Raw genomic sequence first — 20,285 nt, forward strand, 5'->3', positions numbered from 1 at the left:
TCCCTGTACAACATACACTTGGTTTGTTTTTTTTTTCCCCTTTCTTATTTTTTTCTTTCTTTAACCAGTGCAACTGGTTAAAGAACTGATCAACTTGTTGATGCTTGTGTTGCATCAACTGCTTGTTGATGCAACACAAGCATCAACATTTTTGGTAAAGGAAAAGAGGCTGAGAAGAATGATGGATTTCTGTGCTGTACACTGGGGCTATGGGAAGGGAGCAAAAACCCCAAATATGTCTGTATTGGAGGAAGAGACTTGTTATCTCTCTTCTTCACACCAGATACCATGTGCTACTGACTCCTGGGAAACTGAAGAGATGCTGATATTACCAAGTTCTCAACTATAAAACTCTATGATAAAGTGTTCTCATGTTTCCTGTTCCAGCCATTCTGCAAATGCTCTTTAATCCTGCAGATGCTTTCCTTGAAAACATCCAAGAGCTACATGAACCATGCTATGATCATGTATCAGGCTTGCAGACTATGCTGTTGCACAGTACTTACCTGCAGGGGACTTGTGTGGTGCATTTAAGAGTTTTCCCTGACACAAAAATTTATCTCTCCTTCACATCTCTTATAAACATTCCTCCAAATCACTTTAATTTGATTGTGGCTTGTCTTTAGGTTCTCTGGTCGGGGCTATAAGGCTATGTATGGGCACAACCCAAGCAAATGTCTACGGAGCACAACCATGAAAACACTTCAGGATTCTCAAGGCTCTGTAAAACTGACTGCAAAGCACTAAAATATAAAACAAGTTGAAACAGTTTTGTTTTATTGGTGTCTAAAAATGCTCATTCTCTTTTTGTGTCATCTCAGAGTGGTGCAGGCCAGCAGTTTCACAAGGATATAATATAAAAGCAGGTACAGGTTCCCCAGCATGAGGCATCACTGGATTCCAGGTTATAGAAGTAGAAAAGTTTAGCCAGACCAGTAATCCTGCTGGATGACCACCCCTAACAGAGTTATCAAGATGGTAGAATCAGCTTAATTTGAATTTTGTTTGTTTGCAGCTCTGTGATTTACACCTCAGAATCACAGAATGTGCTGAGTTGAAGGGGCCCTTAAGGAACACTGAGTACAACTCCTGTCCCTGCACAGGACACCCCAAGAGTCACACAGTGTCCCCTAGAGTATTGTCCAAACACTTCTTGAACTTTGTCAGGCTTGGTGCTGTGACCACTGCCCTGGTTCCAGTGTCCATCCACCCTCTGGGTAAAGAACCTTTTCCTCATATGCAGCCTAAACTTCACTTGACACCACTTCAGGCCATTCCCTTGGGTGGTGTCATTGGTGACCTCAGAGGAGAGATCACTGCTTGTGTGTACAGAAATGTCATGCAAAGACAATCAATTGTAATTTTCTATTTGTCTGCCCTGCTGCAAAAGCCAGAATTTTTACCCATGCTAGATGAGTAAAATTTTTGGAATTTCTCTGCTCTGCTCTAATTACCATAAGTCAAGATGAGTCTGTAGATTCTGTAGCCCAGGCTAATTGTGTTTTGCCTGTGAAAGTCTGTGGAGTGAAAGGCAATGTCTGTTTTCGTGACATAGCAGCATGGCATGCTCTTTTCCCCCCATGCACTGCTTCATAACCTCAGTTATTTCAGAGGTAGCTCTTCTTTACTGTGGTTCATAGCAAAACTTAATATTTCTGTCTGTGTTTTGGGAGGGGTGAGGGAAGAGTTAATTTTGCTCTTCTGTTGTCTAGGAAACAGTGGTTGTACTTACTTCCCTTTTGAAAATAGATAGTGAATTCCACATTCAGGGAGCAATGAATAAGATAAAAAGCCACAAGATTAGAAGCTTGAATTAGACACCGTTTGAGAGAGCAAAGATAAGTTCGTGTGCACTGGAAACTTTTCAGTTGCGCTGGATTGGAGTGGGGAGAAGATCTGCTTTTAAAGAAGGTGCTCGGGGCTTTTAGGCTCTGGGCTGTTGGCGCTGATTCAGCAAAACGTTTAACTAAGTGCCTAATTTTAATGATGTAGGGCCCCTCTGAGTCCAGGGCTGAGGATGTGGTCCGGTTTGTACATTAAGTACTTTGCCTCCCACCACTTGGAGAATTCAACCCTGTGCACATCGTGCTGAAAATTAAGAGGAAGAGAGACACTAGCAATTGTGATCTGGGTTCCTGTGCTGAAAACAAGCCATCCATCCAATTTAGGGCTGTAAATACTAAAATTGGAGATGGGGTTAATGACTCAGAACAACAGAACAGGGAACAGGATTTAAAAAAAAAAAAAAAAAAGCCTTGACAGTTGTCACAATGGGCAGCAAATGACAAGTGCATTTCAGTGCAAGTTTAAGACGATTATACTTGGAAGATGGAACTAAAATATAAAGCGAGGGCTGTATGCAATGCTGCACGTTCAACTGGAAATGTAGGTTATGTACTTGGTATTAATTCATGTCCCAGTGAACAGGAAAAAAAAAAAATCCTTCTTCGATTCAGATGGGAATTGAGCTGTAGATTTTTCTGACTAAGAAGCTCTGGATAATTCTTTTCTTATGTATTATTAATAGTTCTATTACATTAAATCTTAGGTGTTCAGAATGATCCACCAGAGGTGTTTCTCCCCCCATTCCCAATCCGTTGTTCCCAGCTGAAGTCCAGGGTGCACCTGGGTAGGTGAATCTGGGCTTGGAAAACTGGCACACAGAGGCATGTAAAGAGAGACACAATTTTCAGGACTGATTTCTTACAAGCAGTTCAGCAGATGTGTTTTCAGGAGGGATTTTAGTGTAGTCAAGGAGGTGCTGCCCTCCAACAGGAACTGTTTGAAGAACTGCAGAGTCCTGGGGAAGAACTACTAAAACAAATGAGCAGGAAGGGGGAGGGAGTGATGAAAAAGGAACATGTTGGGAGTGGTGAAGCAGAAAGATCCTGGCAGGGAGTGAAGAACAGGTTTTGTGGATGTGTTTAAAGGTGTAAAAAGGGGCAGCCTCAGAGACAGTAATGCAGATAGTAAATCTCCTCCCAGGGTTTGTGATCACTACATTGTGATTAAAAAAATCCCAGCAAAATATAAAACCACTCAAAACCAATACAGGAGGGAAAAAAAAAAAGTCACATGGAAAATCCTGCTGTCCTTTGTGTTAGTGATCACAAGCAGTCCCTTGTGAATTTGGTCAGCATTGCTATACAAATATGCATGCCATGCTTCTGGGTAGCAAATTCCAGCCCCCTTTAAAGGGAAGCTCTGTGAGGGGTTTTGGAAATAAATATAAATGCAATACCTAAAAACTGAGAAGGAATATGGAAATTGGAAAACACTTAGGAGGATTTGTGATGACTTTGCAGACTGGAGGTAGGATGCAAACTCCCAGGTTGCAAGATGTTTCCGAAATGGCAGTCAATTAAAACAGTATGTGATAGAGGGTTGACAGTTTGGGTGTTTTGAAATGATCCAGCTCTAGCTTGGAGTGCACTGGGTAAGGTGAAGCATAGGATGTTCTCCTATGGCAGTCCTTAGTCACCTTTTCCCTTCCCATAGAGCAGAGAGAGCCCTAATGACAGTGGATATAATGATGCCTTCAGGGCTGCTTAAGGAGTAACACAGCTCCTATAGCAAGGTGCAGCCTGGTTCCCGCCTCAGTTTCAGTGGTGTGTGGAGGAGCCAGGACATGCCTCGAAGGGGTTGTCAGCCCCCCCTCATTCCTCCAGAGCTGTTAGACAATTAGCGGCTGCTGCCTGCACATGGGCAGGAGTGGAAAGGGAGCTCCAACTCCATACAGGGCTGGAAGTCATTTGGCCTTTGTAAAGAGATGAGAAATGTGAGTTACTGCTCAGCGTGGCCTGTGCACTTCACCAGAAAGGGTTACCTGGCAAGGCCTCTGTGAGAGGCGCCTACGTCTCTTGATGAGCTTTGCCAGTGCTGCTCTTGCCTCATCTCTCTGACATCAACTTTCCTGAGCTGCTGCAGCCTTATGTAACTGCCCCAGCTCCCCTAGCAGCCTTTTTTGGGGGGGAAAGCTGCTGATTCACCCTGCACACAGGGGCTGCAGCACAGCTTTGGTTGCAGCTCTCAGGTCAGGCAGCACCTCTCTGGAGCAGAGCAGGGAGAAGAGAGGGGATAAAGTTGGAGCTAGAGGAAGGTCATGCTGCAGCACTTGTTTCTACCTCTCCCCTAGAGATGCTTGCAAGGAAAAGACAAACCTGATGGATGGTTGTATTTTCAAGAGAATGCAATGCAAAGCAGGCGGTTCCTGGCACTTAATAGACCCAGGGTTGTGTCTGTGCTGCTTCCAGAGGTTCACCTTCAGCAGACTTTAATCCTGGCTGCCACAGGTCGTGCTGACAAAAGACATGACGGCAGAGGCAGTGGAGTGAACCACCCAAGTCCCAGGCCCCAGCAGAGCCATGCCTACTGCAGAATACCAGCACTGATGTCTCTTTTCTGCCCAGGGTGATAATTAGCAGAACTCCATCTTGCCCAGCTGCAATACCATCTCCCCACAGTGCTGCAGGTATTCACCCCATGCCATGCTTGGTTGTGCTACAGAGGAGGTTTCCTGCTCATGGATCCCTGTATCACAGTGGCTCATAGACACATAGGGCTTAAACCCAGGAATTACTGGCCCTGGCTCAAGCAGCCAACTCAGAAATCTGAGTCTGTAATCTTGGGTTCTTCTGTGTCCCTTGGTCAAGGAGAAAGGGCACCCCAGGGCTGGATGTTCATCTCTTCCTGGGCCACTGGTGTACAGCACGTGGGAAAATGGCCTTGGAGGGCCAGTTTCTGTCCACTGAATAGAGAAGGAGCCAACTGGGTGACTTACACAGCCTCAGGCATTTGATATGGGGCAAGATGGCATGTGGAAAGACCTAAGGAATGTGGGTAGAAACCAAGAAAGGGAGGCATTTTAAAAATGTGCTGTTTTAATGAATATTTTCAAAGCAAAAAAAAAATTGAAGTCCTGGAGTGAGGCAGTCTACAAAAATGCCAGACTTCAAAAGCCAAAAAAGGGGGAGATACATGACTTTCAGTGTGCAGAATGCACAAAATATAAAAATATATTTTTGAAGACTTTTAAAATTCAGATATCAGAGTCAGGAAGAAAAGAAAAGGTGAGATGAGAAGGAACAAAGAAGGGTTTCAGGGTTTTCTTTGTTGTTGCAGTTTTGGTTTTTTCACTGCTCATCAAAGCCTCCTTCAGGACCTCTTCATCAGTTGGCTCTAAGGACCTGTCCCAAGAAGTCTCCTCTAGCAAGGATTAGCTGTTTGTTGTGAACATGCTAATTTCTGATCATAGTTTTGAGAGTGCATTTTCTTTCCTTGCTGATAGAAACCATATTAGCTAATAAAAATAATTAAATTTATATTCTCTAGATGTAATTGGTGATTATGCCCTCTAGGTGGAAAAAAATGCTTTCAGATGAGCAGAAGCCTGTGTTCTTCATTCAGATTACTAAAATTCCTTAATTTCCGCAGAAGTGGACTGCAGAGAGAGTTGTATCCCCCAAGCCTGCACAGAAAAAGCATTAGCAACCATTTCCTAAAGTAATTTATAGTATTGTTCACTGTATTATGCCAACTCTAACAAACTCTCTCCTCCTTTACTGCTAGTGTGGCTGTAATTCCGGTTACTCTATTGGGAATTTGGCTCTTGGAAAGCTAAGTGATTTATAAATTTTTAAGAGGTGATGCATACAGCTAATCTAAAGGAAAATGGGCTCCTGCAGCCTGTGCACCTGCTGTCTGGGAGAGGATTTCTTGCAGGATTCCTCTACTAAAATGGGAAAATTCTGATAATTTTTAGGGTAGCTTGTTTTAAGAGATTGATGAAAGGCCATTGCTTGTGGAGCCTAAAGCCTTCATTTTACCCAGAAATGGTTAAAGCACAGATAGCTATTTTTGCAGCAGTGCTCAGTCTTGAATTATCATACAAACTTCCCAGTTGCTGGCTATTTTGTATGAGGTAGCAGTTTTTTGTGAAAGTGTGGTGGCCTTAATTTAGGTCACACTTGAGTCCCTTCTCCTTGCATCCCTCCCCAACATGCTTTCAGTGTGAGAAACAAACTCTTTCTAGGAAACAATTTGTTAACAGCCTCCTTCCTTCCAGCTGGGACTTCTGAGCCCTGGAGAAGTGTGCCGCAGAAGGGATGCAAAGCAGGGAACAAGGGAAGAACTCCTTGTTGAATTCATACCATATTAACTTGGTATTTCATTTCTGGTTGAATGCAGTTACTTGAAAGTGCTCTGAAGGACTTTCTGTATGGATACCCATGGCAAACGTACACTTCAAAACCTGTCTTAAAAGAATTTCATACTAATCCATTTACCCTTGGTCCTTGACAATGTCCAGGTCAAAAGTTACGTGGTGTTCCCACTCCCCTGACACAGATGGTATCTGACGCAGTAGAGAGATGGAGGAGAAGCTGCTCTCTGCCCTGCTTCATTTGTTAGTGTGTCATCGTTGCTAGAGAAACACAAAACCTTGGACTGGAATTCTGGCAGAATAAAAGCCTTTCAATTCATATTTGATCACATTTAAAGGAGGGGGAAGGAGGGACCTTGTAAAAACCCTGTTCATCCACTAGAGAGCATATAGGCAGTGCTTCTCCTTGGAGAAAATAAAAATGTCAAGCTCTTATTATGCACAATAATGCAATGCAGTTTAAATGTTTACTGCTGTTCTACCCACCGCAGTTACATATGGAGAAAAGACTATGTGAAAACTGGAAGAAGGCTTTGCAAATATATAACTTTTCATGTTCAAAAGCCTCTTACCTCCTTGTTAGCGTTTAATATCTTCTTGTTCTTAAAGAGCGTTCCTATTCTCCCCATGGAAATATTAAATTATTTACAAAGTTCCTGAGAAATACAGGGGTGGACTTGAGAAGGTGCAGAGCTGATCTCTGCATGGGCATTTTATGGCTTTTAGAGGATTCCAGTGTTTCATTTCTGGCTGATGTGGTTTGGAAGAAGCTTCTGCAAACAAACTGATGTGAAGCTGCTCATTCTGCAGATGATCAATGCAAGAAGCTGGCGCTGAGAAGGTGATATCCTTTGAAGTCTAATGATATTAATGTTGACTCTTAAATATTTCATAGCTGTTACTCTTTTGTAGTGATTTCAGTGCTTGAGTTAAGGAGCACATTTTTTTTTCTTCATCTAATTTCCATTTTTCCCCTCTAAACTGCCTCACTCTGTGTGTATACAATACACATATGTAACTTCAGATTTAAACCATAGGGATCTGCGTGCTTTAAATGGAGAGTGGTACACCCCACTAATTAATTAAACTTTTTTTTTTCCCCCCATGGGTGTCAAATTTACTTTTTCCAAAGGCTGTTTGTTAATACAGTGCATGTTAGAGGCAGTTTTTTCTGTGGAATACATTGCTGACTTTCTCTGTTGCCCTAGTTAACCTTTTTCCATCCATCTGTAGGTTACAGATGATTCCACTTACACTTGTAACCTGCTGTGAGAGCTAGGCGTGAAACATAATATAGAAACCTCAGGTAACTCCTTGGATACATATCTTTTCCTCTGGATATTTTTATGCTTGTTTTATTTTGTGGGAGGTAAAATCCTTTGTAATGAATTTGCTACGTTCATATAAAGCAACATGGCTTTGTTGTACATTTATTGTTTATACATGCCTTTCCTGGTATTTTTTACTTTTTGTGTGCCATGATTCTGACTTAGCCAGTGGCAAAATATTTGTGTTGTGCTTGGATACTGGATGGATTTCCACTGACACTAATGGACAATCTGGTCAGGATTTTATTTGCCATCAGCATCAAGCAAAACTTTCTTTTTGTTGCCTTTTGCAAGTGATCAATGGATCCACTTAGATTATAACCTGGAGTTAGGACTAGAATTACATGTTAATATCTCTCATTGCAATAAAACAACTGTTAGAGTCCATTACTTTTCTGGGGAAAGGAATGGGATTTGTTTAATTTTAACTGCCTCAGTAGTGTACTGGTGCATATATAAACGCTGATGAATGAAATCAAGCAATTAGAATTAGAAATTAATAACACAAGGCATCTAGTCCTTTCAGCGAGTTTGCATTTTGATTCTGATTGATTTTTCTAATATTTGCTAAGTGCATACGTATCCACAAAGGCCTTATATCCATATGCTGTATTTTTAAAATGCTGGCATGTTGACTTCTGGGAGCTAGATTTGTTATTTGACAGCATATTATGATTTAATTTTTGTTATCTGAAAAACTGCACCATTAAAATAGCTGATGCAGAATTTAAATATGTCTGTTCATTTTTGTCTTTTCCAAGGTTTTTGGAAATTACACTCGCTGTAAAGTTGGTTTACATTTCAGGCAGGGTTATTTTTCTCTTTGAATGAAAACGAGTATTTGTGTGCATGTATGCAAGTGTGACATGAAAATATGAAGATAGCTGCCTTGAAGTTCTGTTTTTGCTTTTTAATTGATATTTGGATGATATAAAGCAAGCAACTGCCATATGACAATAAAGTGGACCAACTTTCCCAGCTGGATGTCATATTTGACGAAGGATGTAACCAGAGAAACTGTGAATTATGTAAAGTGCTAAATAGGATTCTGGGTGTAACTTATTACCCTGCGGGCTGGAAGATACCACTTGTTATTTACTTGCACTTTCTGAAGCAACATTATTTTGGGTGTTTCTCAGAAGTGCTAAACTTGGTTATTGGGAAAAACAAAATCAAGGAGTGAGTGTCATTCTCCTGGTTTCCTGTGGGGAAGGAGTGGGAGGTTTTGGAAGGCTGGCTGTGAGTAGTATGATTTCTTGAATTCTTGTCTGCCATGCCTTGCATGTGTCTGCTCTGCTGCCGCCAGGTAGGAACCAGGGTGAGCCAGATTTCCTGATAGTTCCTGACAAGGACAGATGCTGCTGTCTGGGTCCACTGAGATAAGAGTTCCTTGAGCCTCTTTGGGGTGGTGGCTTTGTTTTATATTCTGTGTTTGCCTCACCATGGAATATTTTTATTTGTTTGTTGGTTGTATCCCTTTGTGGCTCTATGCTTGGTTTTTTGGGAGTTTTTTTCAGTTAAACTGAATCACATAATTTATTTTTACATATAGCTCTTGAAAAGCCAGTGTACTAACATCAGGCTCTCGCTTTATTGCATAAATCTAATGCAGCCTCTCTGTAACAGACATTTTAGATTTTAACCTCAATATAAAACTTGCTACTTCATTTTTTCTGCTTTCCACACTGCACCTGCTGTTCTTCCTCAGGATCCCTGGATTTGTTGTTGGGCCATGTGCAGCCCATTCTTACTTACCAACTACCATGAGTGTCGTAGGTGATCTGTGGAGGCAGCCAAACTTTTTGCAGTAGCATTCAAGTTGCGTCAGGAGGTTGTAGCCACATAAGGGTGTACGAGTTGGTTTGGTTGTAGGAGGAAATAATATTAAGAAGGACCGGATTTGGTGAAGAGCTTTGCTCTTGTGCTAAAAATTGTTGCTTTGTGATGCATTAGACTGGACTTGTACAAAAGCTCACTGCTCAGAGCAGGTAACTGGAGTCATAGTAGGCATCTGTTTGGTGTTTGTGGGAGGGATGCATGTCAGAAAATAGTTCATGTCTATCAGTTGTTGCGTGTTTTTGTTCAGATGAGGCAATATTAGCTGCTGGATCAGACCCTGAGCTCAGGGTTGTCTCTGCTGTCTCTGGCCCTGCAGTTGAAAGGACAGTTCAAGGGATCTGCCAGGTTTCCATCTTCTGGCAGAGACAGCTCACCTTGCCTGTCCCTTCATTAACTGGAGGGGACAAAAGTGAGTGACGCTTCAAATGCTCAAGTTTTGAAACATTTTCAGCTGCTTTCCACTTTTTATCCCTGCGCTTTCAAGTTATTTTTTTCCCTTCATGTTTTTTGGGATCTTTCAAAGCTGATGGTGCTGTGCAATGGGAGAGATGGAAGTTCTTTTCTGTGTGTAAGCATTATGTAGGATGGAGAGTCCAGGGAGAGGCAGCAGTGTTGCCCTTGCTGAGTCTTTGGTGAATGGCAAACCTCTCTCCTGAAAACCTGTCCAGGGGCTTCCTTGCTCTTGCAGCTAGCAAAAGGCACTGTATTTATCAAAATCCTGCTGAAGGAACAGGAAAATATCAAGAGCTAGAAAACACCTGTACTATCCCCTCTTACAAAACCTTCCTGACTTCTTGGCAGATGAAGGGAAGACCTGGTGCATGCCTCCAGAAACATTTAGGTTGCAGTGCATGCCTCCAGAAACATTTAGGTTGCAGCTCATGGGCATTTTCCTGTATAAAACCTTGTTCAAAGTATGTTAGATCAGCTTACATAGTGGGTCTGTGTGATGCAGTACACTGGGAACTGTTTTTTCCCATAATCCAGATGTTTTGGGGGAGAGGAAAAGAGAGTGCTGCTGTGGTGGTGACTCACAAGAGTTTTGTGCTGCTGTGTGCTTCACTTTCACATGTGAAGGAAGCTCTGTTCCAGCATGAAGATGTAATGCACCACGCAGGAGGTGCTTGCAACCATGAACACGTGCTTTCCTTGGTGTCTGTGCTCATTTTGAGCTTTAAGGTCTGCAGACCTGTGTGAAAAGGACTAGAGAATGTTTCTGTACTGGTGTGGTGGGAAGGCCTTCCCTTGCAGAAACCCTGCAAAATGACAAATGTTGTGTCAAAACCTCAAGAATCTAATAGCTTGTAAACAGCTTGTTCTTCTCCAGTTTTCTAGAAGTATTTTATTTTCACATGAATTCTATCTGATACTTAACAAATACAGCTATCTCCAATTACAGTTCTCTGATTTTTTCACTCACACATGAACCTAATTCTCAGTTTTCTATAGTAGTTTTGAGACAATATAGCAATAAGTAAAGTACTTGAAAATTCAGAAATTTAAATACTGCTGTTGGAACTTCGGTCCATCTGTTAAAATTCAGGCAGTGGTGTAGCAGTTGTTGCCCAGTAATTCCTACTGCGCAATGTAAAACAATTAAGCTTAGCAAGAAGGTGTTAAAAACACGACCAAACTGAATTTTCAGTTGGTTTCCTGTTTTTAACATTTAGATTCAAGCTACAGTATGGACGTAATTCTTCCCATCCGGGTCTCATCAGTTAAAATTTATCTTTTGGTAAATCTAATGATGAGCTTCTGCTTACTAATTTCACTGCAAGATCATAGGCTTTAAAAAAAAAAATAACCATTGAGACACTCAAGTGAAAAGGAAGTTTGATATGTGCTTTGTGTTTATTTCAAGTGCATAAGCACCGTAATGAAAAAAAAAAGAAATGTGATATTTTCCCTTTATTAACTTGACAAAAGTCTTGGGCTAAAAATTGGAAAATTTTATAGCCTTCAGTGCACCGTATTCAAGTTCTGCTTAAAGTAATTTTTTAAATCAATTCACCAATTTCCAAAAAGTTTCCAATCCCAAGTATCCTAGTTCTGTCAAGTTTTGTGAATCATTTCCTTTTATGTTAGTTGATTATTTTGTCCTATATCTAAGTTTTTAGTTACAGGGAAGAATTACCAATATAATTGTCTCCAATCACCATTATAATCTCTGTCCCTCCCCAAAAAAATCACAGCTTAAAAATACCATCTTTAAAAGATACATATTCTTTTTCAGTTTTCATAGAGCAAGTAACCAGTTCTCAGACCCAGGCCCGTTTAAAATATCTGGTCCTGCTGGCCATACTTGGATATTCAATAATCTCATTTTTCATTAGAAATTTTGGGGTTTTTCAAGCGGTTTTCATGCAACCTTCTGCTTTCAGTTTGAATTTTAAGTCCAAGTGATTTATTTTTTTTATAAACTTGTCCCTAGCATTTCCTCTGTACCAAAATTCAGCCTTTTCAACTTTTCCAGATTTCTTTCCCTGTGTTCTGCAGCAAGTTCAGCCCTGCTTTTCTGTACTAGTTAACCTTTTGCCCTATAAATATTCGTTAATGGAAATTTTTCCCGGTTGGCTCAGGTTTGCAATAGTCAGGGAGCCTGGGCTGATAAGGAAACCCCGCTGCCAGCGTGCCGAGGAAAGCATTAAACCACAGCTGTACTCCTTAGTGCTCCTGTCTTTACCTGCCCCAATCGCATACCATTACACTTGATTTATCCTGTGTAACGTGATCCTTATACAAAGCCAAGCTTGGTTGTCATAAGGCCTTCCATTTTCATGCCTTTCTTATCTCTTTTCCAGCTGCATTTTCCCCAGTGCAACAAATAGCTCCGGTATAAAACTTTCCCAGTAAAAGGAGCCAGGAGTAAATTTGTGCAGGTTGGGTTTTGATGGAACTTAGATAAATGTGGTTGGGATTTTTTTTATTTATTTTATTCTATTCCCTTTTAGTCTCCTGCTTTCTGATTTCTTTCCATGATATTAATCACCTTGCTTACCTCAGTTACTGGGGTGCTGGAATAGGAGCTGTGAGATGCACCATTCTGCAGCATGTACTGTTATCTGCATGTTTTCCCGATCTGCCTGCAAGTGCTTTGGGAGCCCAGCTGCAGCCACCTCAGGCTGCCTTCTGGGGTGATGCAGGGGGCAGTTTTGCATTTCCATGAAACTGCGTGTTTAAAAGCTAAATAAGCTAAAATATGCACAATTCTTCCATAGTCAGTCCCACCAGGACACCTTCCTCGTCAGACATTGACATAAAGCAGCTCTTAGCACTGATCTTTGTGTTGGATGGAGTTTACAGTGTGTTTGGCAAAGAGGGCTTTCATTAATGAGTCCCTGCAAATTAAAACAATCAAAGATCTTAGAGAAACCTCAAACATGTTGCAAAATGGGAAGATACTGCTAAATTCAGGTGATTATAAATAATATTATGCCTTTAGAAGTCTTTCAATTGATTGAGAAATGCCAGATTTCTGTGACACAAAAGAACTTAAAAATCTAACCATATATATATATTTCTTTGTCTTAGGAACTTTCTTTCATGTTTTAATTTTTTTTTTCTTTGAAGCCACATAGACTGAAAACTTATTTTGCCCATTTTTAGAAGGGAAACCCAAGGCTCCTCTGCAATAGAATTGGTTGTTTCCTTCCAGTTTAAATTTTGATTTGTACGGACTATTTTCGGATGCATCAAAAACATGATTTGCAGTCAGAATATGTGTCCTTGTCAACATTTCAGTAAGCAGAGGTCAAACCAGAACATGAGAATACAACTTACATATTTATAATTGCATAAATTGTCCCAAAAGAAGGTCTTTTATTATATGCTGTCCATTTGCATGCTTAGTTAATAGTTTAGTCGGCAACATGAAGATGTCGGCTGCTTCTTTACTGATAAATTTTATTTTATTTTGCATAAGCCTACATACTTTTTCAGACAAGAGAATTAGTGTAATCTCTTTCAGAGCGATAACGACATGAGTTCAATGCCTACAAGAAGGGATGATAGCACTGGATACCTGTTAAAACTGAAGAAATCTTTGAAATATTCCATTCACCTATGCAGTTAAAGTGACTAGAGATTCAAACAGTCCTCAAAACATTGATGAAGCTTCACTGTAAGTCTACAAGCCCCTGCCTCCAAAACAAATTCCAAAAAACAAACAAACAAACAAAACCTCAAACAAACTGTGAGAAAAGAGAAAGTATTTGAAAGATAAAGCAACTATAAGCAGTTACTTACTGAAGGTATGAAAGCTTTTTAACAATGTGGATTAAAGAAATGGGGAAGAAAATCATGAGAAAGATAATGTAAACTAATGAAAACTTATGTGGTTTCCATGGATAGCTTTTAGGGGGTTTGGGGGAAAAGCCATTTCATAGAATAAAATTATATAATAACTACAGTGATCAGTGGTATTCAGGGCCACAGATGCAGCCATCTGAAGATGAAGAAACCCAGGTGCAATCCAACATAGCTTTTTTGATGGCATCTTTGTCACCAATGACTGTTCTCAGGAACTTTTGAGGATTTCTGCTCTAATCAGCTTCATGCTGCCCTGAACACAGTGGTCAAAATTCTCTAATATTCTTAGTCTGACTACAGCAAATGTGTAAAGACTGCCTTCAGTTGGGATAGTCTGCAATGGTGAATCAGGCCAACCCCTGATGGGTGACAGAGTTGCAGAGAAGACAGAATGTCAGGAAAGGAACAAAACCTCCACCTGCTTACTAGTGAAAGCAAAGTCTGTGACCTAGTTTCCCTTCCTTCATTAGGATGTGGTTTAGCAAAATTGCCACCATGGGCCTGCAGAGGTGATGAGCCCCAACCACACCACAGGGCTTCTGAACACCTGAGCTGTGCAGAGCCCGGCATCATCCGCACAGCAGATCATCTGCCATAGCTCTGGGGGCAAAAGAAATCAATCCCAAGAGGCAGCAGGTAACTCCTGAGAAACACAGAGCCCTTGCCAAACCCCTGTTTGGGGCAAAAGCACTTGTAGGAAGCAAGAGGCAAGTCAAAAGTAGAGCAAGGGCTGTGGCAGAGCCTGCACAAGTTCATTTGCCCTGAGTTTGTGCCTCCATCCCTCTCAAGCACAGCCACTTGCCAAAGGAAACTGCAATGTCTATGAATGTCTTAAATTGCAGACAGGAAATTTTCATGTTGCTAAATGATAATCTATAGAAAGTAAATGAGGAAGACAGGCTGGAGGGGGGAAGTTAAAATTTTTGTAGTACAATACATAACCATCTTGATTTAGAAGCTATGTTTAGGAAGATCTAGGTGTGATCTTCAGAGGAATAGTCTGTTCTGTAAGTGCTAATCTTGGGATGATCCTTTGCATTTGGTGGATATACACAGAGTCTGCATACTGGACTCAACACATTGAATTTTGATCCTGAATTACCCTAATTACTCATTAGCATTGAGCAGTATCAGCCAATTGTAACAGTACTGAGTGTCAGAACTTTGCATGTGACTTTTCAAGAATTCAAAAAACATCTCTGCTGAAGAGGCTATTTCCTCAAGCTGACTTTCACATTCACTTTTGGTTTTTTCACTACTATTAATTTATTTCCTGCATTCCATTAAAAATGGCATTTGCAGGTCAGGGAGCACTAAAATGATTTCATTTGCAAAAAAACAACAACAACAATCTTAACTGAAAAACGACCGCAAAACCCTCTCTGCCTTTGTTGATTGTGCAGTTTACCAAAGATTTACATTTTTCACATCTGTTGCCCTCCCATTATAGTTTTCATCTTGCATGTAAAATTGATACAGCAGCATAAACAATCTCTCAATTGCTGGAGAAGGAAAGCTTAATAATAGCTCCGATTACTTTTTTGTCCAAAAGAATATAAAACATCGTGTATTTTTTATGATGTCACAACAAGTGGAGAGTTTGACATTATCACATTAACTGCTAATGTATAAATGCAACACTAATGTACTAGAATTAAAACTTTATATAATGACCTTCCCTTTGTTCAGCCATTACAAATACATTAATACTCTGTCTTGCAAATTGGACCTGATGTAATTTTTTTCATCAATAACTAGTTTGTGTGGGGTTTGTTTGTATGGATATCTGTGTTTATTTTCTGGAAAATTATTCTGACTTCATCTTTTGCAAAGTAGAAGTCAGCAACACTTCAGGTGCATTTATATAGCCTTTATTTTATTTTGTTTGCAAGAACAGTAGCCAGAGCAAGGAAACTCGGTCTCCCTCCTTCTGTCTTGTACCCAAGTTGGCCAGCTTTGTCCATTGCTGTGTGCTTCAAAGTACCCTTTTGTAAAATGCATGTATTACTTATGTGCAAATTGAGATTTGCACATAATTAATTAGCAGATGTTTGTACCTACTTTCACATCCTCCTAAGAGTCATGCTATGTGAGTGCAAAGCAGTTGTTGCTGGGACATGAGAACATTGGAGCAAAACCTTTTTTGGAGATGGGGGGCAGGTTACAAAGGGATACATGGAGGGTTACCTTTTTTATTTTATTTTTTCAGATACTTTGGAATCTTTTTTAAAAACTCTGTTTTGAAGCAGGTGGGGCACAAGACAGCTAAAGATACCTCCCATATAATAGGTGTTATTTCTTGCATTCCTCTTCTACAACCTGCATGCATCAAGGTTTTAAAGCTCTTAAAAGCTCTGAGGTGAACAAAAAGTCTGCTGGAACAGCAGTGGGCATGTCGAAGCACACTTGAAGATAACAGCTGTCAGGACACAGGAGATGAAAATGCAACCAAGTACACAGGCCACAGGAAAACTTGGCCTTGGGCATTTTTTGCTTTCACTTCAGCAGTTTTAACCCTTTGTACTCCACAAATGATTTTTAAAGTTGGGGGAGCATAAAGGAGGAGAAAATCCTTTGTGGGCTGCTTCTGAAAAATGAAAATACACAACAAATAAATAGCTGCTGGATCACTGCAATAAAGTACAGGCAGGGCTGCATTTAGACAGCTTGGCTTTTATCTGATTGTGAGTTGTGTGTTTCCTCATAGGGGAACTACCGCCAACCCAATTTTAATCAGTTGCAATTTTGTTTTTGCGTCTAAATTAGAATAGCTTGGATTGAAGGGGAAGTGAAAAGAAATGTCTGCCAAAGCATTTCTATAAAGCAAGAACTCTTTCACTTTAGTTTCATCATGCATCTTTAGTCTGATATTCTTCATTTTACCCAAATATTATCAGGATTACTACTCTAGTGTATTTTACATCAGCTTTCTGGTTGCAAAGCTAAATAAACTCTTCATGAGCCATGCTGAGAAGTCTCCCCAAAGACCGTGCTCTTTAAAACATTTAAGTACAAGCATGACTGAGATTGGTGATGCAGAATGGAAACTTTCAGTTTTGTTGTTATCTAGAATCTACCTTGATTTGGGAAGAACCAAAAATATTCCTTCCTGATGACCGCTCTGGGGCCCCTGTGAGGAGACTCGGTACTATCAGTTACTGCAAGTAAACAGACACGTATTTGGCACATGCCTCAGCAGAAACCAATGTACCTCCTAGCCAAGCTGAGGGGCGTTAGCCAGGACAGAGCTTGATTTGTGACTAAACTCCAACCTGTGACCCAGCAAAGCTCCTCGCACTACAGAGCCTGTTGCTCCTGCACTTTCCACCTGCATTATATCCACTCAGAACAAAAATGGCTAACTACAAGTTTCTGCTAGCATCTGTTCCCATGCCTGTTGTCTGAAACAAAGCCTAATTATCACACTCCTTTCCTTCATATTTTCTTTTGACTTACCCAATTGTCTACATCTTTGATATCTAGAGCATAAATGCCAAGGCTGAAATGTGCATTCAATTAGATGACTCTTGACTGACCTACATAACAGTTCATTCATGAGATAATGTGACCTGGAGTCATGGAGATAGAAGCCAGTTGATTGAGCTGGCTTGGCTGTGTACACTGTAAACTCTCCGGTGATTGAGGAATCATCTAAAATTAGCCATACACTGTATGTTGTTGAGAGCCTTTCAGACCCAGCTCTGTTTCGGTAATATTTTTTTTATTAGATGGGCATGTAATTTGTCACATTGTAATTCTTTAATGCTTAAGTTTATTAGCATGAGGTACTTGGGTATCAAATAAAATGAGCAGTTAAGTGATTTATGCTTAGGGTCTGCTCCCAGTTCAGGGTATAGGTAGCCAGCCTCCCATGAAGGGGCAAGAGAGTATACAGTATTTACCACTTCCTTCAGACAGCTACAAAATGGTGCTTTTTGAAGATGAACCTCGTGCATGTAAATCCCAACTGCCTATTACTGCACAGCAAGTTAAAATGCATTTTTGTATTAAAGGATATTGTGTGTCTGTAGAGAGCCACAGGGTTTTCCTTAGCTTTTGCCTACTACATTTATGAACTTGCAGCTTTCAGCTGTGGGGGGGAAAAAAGTTAACCAGGGAGCGAGTGGTTTCAGCGTAAGAACTAAGCGACAGTTTTTGTATTGCTAAGCCACAAAGGAAGCTCGGATAAAGGTTGTAGGTCGGAAAGAAACCTTGAGGAGCATGCTCGTGAAGTGAGGCACTTGAAGAAAGGCTGCAGCTGTCACTTCCACATCTGAGGGGCAGTGAGGTATTTCAACCATTTTCTTATTCTATCTTGTCTTAAAGATTCATTAATTGAATAATGTAAAATTATCTGCTGTCCTCTGGGGCATAAGTCCTTCTATTTTTATTTTTCCCTCAATAAGTGTGGTAGGAGCAGTCTGTGCTCTGTCGTGTCCAGTTCCTTTCAGATGGAGCTGCTTTGGTGCTGACTGATGCGTGTCGCAAGGAGGACTGGGGGGACATTTTGTACAGGGAGGCTGAGGGCTCTTCAAAACAGATTTGGGGCGCAGCGCCACTTTCCTGAGGCTTTCTCTTTTAGTAGATGCATCTCGTGGTGGGTTTTTGTGCTTTTAAAGAGCAGGTTGCTTGCTGCCTCCTTCTCTGTCTTTTCTATGGTTCTGTGGTTAACTCTGTGCTGACACAGTGGTGATCCTCTCTTGGGGAGGGTGAAGATTAATCAAAATGCCCAGGAGCTGGCTGTCAGATGTCCAGCAGGAGGTTTCCTGAGTCTTTTTTTGAGTTCCTTAGGGGTTCAGGTTTTTTTTAATAACTTGACGTTGTTTAAGAAATAATAAGGAAGTGACAACCTGCATAGCAGTAAAAAGGGATTTAATTTATTCTTTCACATCGTACATTTTGCAGTATTTTCATATGATTCTTTTTTTTTCTTTATGATGCATATACATAGTTTGGCTTTGAGTGAATAAATTGTTGGGAATGCTGGAGAGAGCAGAAGCAGAGAAACTTTTATATTTTGCTGGAGTTTTTTGGTTCAGACAGACCACTTGGGCTCCAAGCTGAGGCTGAAATTGCACAGGGCCCAATTAGTGCCTGTTACCTTTGCTGTTTGCTCTTGATCGGTTGCAGAGACAGAGGTTTAATTAAGCAGAAATGGGGATGTGGAGTTAATGTTCATTATAACTAAAATCGAAACAGCTGTTTACCTTGCCGAAGCCTTGTGTGTTAATGTCCATAAATTTCACCTCGAGGAGAGCTTGGAGGAGCCAGCCCCTGTACATGCCTATCCAGATACCGTGTGATATCATTTTGCATACTCATTTTCACAACATTTCCTAATCATATTAATTAACACATTAGGGTATAATTCTTATTGTCTGCAGAAATTACTTCAATTAAAACTATTAACATATTATCATGATTGTTATGGTATTTGCAATTTGCTTTGTTACTACTCAACAACTACTGCAGCAAACCCAAATGTTTGAAATCAGCATAAAATTGGCATGGCTGTGCTTTTCCTCTTAACTGTCACATCAGGTCTCACTGTATACTTCCTGAGTAAGCTCTGCTTCAGTGCTGGGGTTTCCTCTGTGAAAAAAAAAGATGTGAGAGGCCATGACTCTTGTAAGTCAAGGCTAGAAATATTTTGTCTTGATTAGGCTCTCCTGTGCCTAGTGTGATCACTGTGCAAGTACATATGGAAAGAGTAAATAACTATAGTGGAGAGCAAGAGAGTAATGGATAGAAACTGGTCACATTCATTTAAAAAAAATTAGTAGGTTTTGTGCTTTTTTTCTTTTCTTGATCAGAGCTGTGAGTTTCTGGTCTGGCTGTCTTGGGAGAGGAATGAAGGCAAGAGACTAGCTTTAATATTGAACATTTTCAGATTCAAAATCTTCGTACAGGCAAGTGAGACATGCTCCCTGTGTAGGAGGCAAACATTAGTTGTTAGTGTAATTGAAATATTATTGGTCTCATCAAAGATTATTATTATTATTATTATTATTATTATTATTATTATTATTATTATTATTATTATTATTATTACTACTACTACTACTACTAATCCAGATCTACTTTTTATGAGACAAGAACACTGTTATGAGAGGGGAAAGCTTCATTAATACATTTGAGATGGATATGGACATTTCTGAGTGTCTGCTCCTGTCCAAGGTGTTTTGCTTACTCAAAGAGCTTTAATTTTCGGAGCTGAGAAGTGGTGAGGGGAAGTAATCAGATACCAAGGGCATCACTGGGAGGGGTACCTTGATAGCAGGGGTTTCTTCTTCCTTTTTAGCTGTTATGAACATGATGTTGATGGTTTCCTAATCCTCATTTTGAGTCCTATTTCTGGCTATTTTAATGGAGTTTTTTTTTAATATTTTATAACATTCTTTTACACCTTGCTCATTCTCTCTTGGATTGCAGTACCTCCCATTCAATATGTATGTGATGTCTTACATATCTTGGATACTTTTTCTGTCTTACCCTAAAACCACAGATTTGCATTTTATTAGGCAGCTGTAGGTGAATTTTTTTTAGCCCTGGGGTTGTGAGTGTCAGGCTGTGCCCTGTCTAATATCTGCTCTTGCCTCCACTCCTTTGCATTGTACCTTGTGTAGCCTCTTCAGGGCTCTTCGTTATGA

General features: G+C 40.4%; 1 protein-coding gene across 10 annotated transcripts in view; it reads left to right on the forward strand.

Moving 5' to 3' along the window:
- CELF2 (CUGBP Elav-like family member 2) overlaps positions 1-20,285 on the forward strand; it is a 545,877-nt gene that overhangs the window by 325,374 nt on the left and 200,218 nt on the right. Inside the window, exon 1 of one of the 10 annotated variants that reach the window (XM_015627340.2) lies at positions 17,849-17,923. The exons of the other annotated variants lie outside the window; for them this stretch is intronic. The gene's annotated coding sequence lies outside the window, so the exon portion shown is untranslated. Of the gene's footprint in view, positions 1-17,848; positions 17,924-20,285 lie in introns of those variants that run through there. 10 annotated transcript variants of the gene reach the window in all.

Source organism: Parus major, chromosome 1A (assembly GCF_001522545.3).
Source record: "Parus major isolate Abel chromosome 1A, Parus_major1.1, whole genome shotgun sequence".
Taxonomy (NCBI): Eukaryota; Metazoa; Chordata; class Aves; order Passeriformes; family Paridae; genus Parus; species Parus major.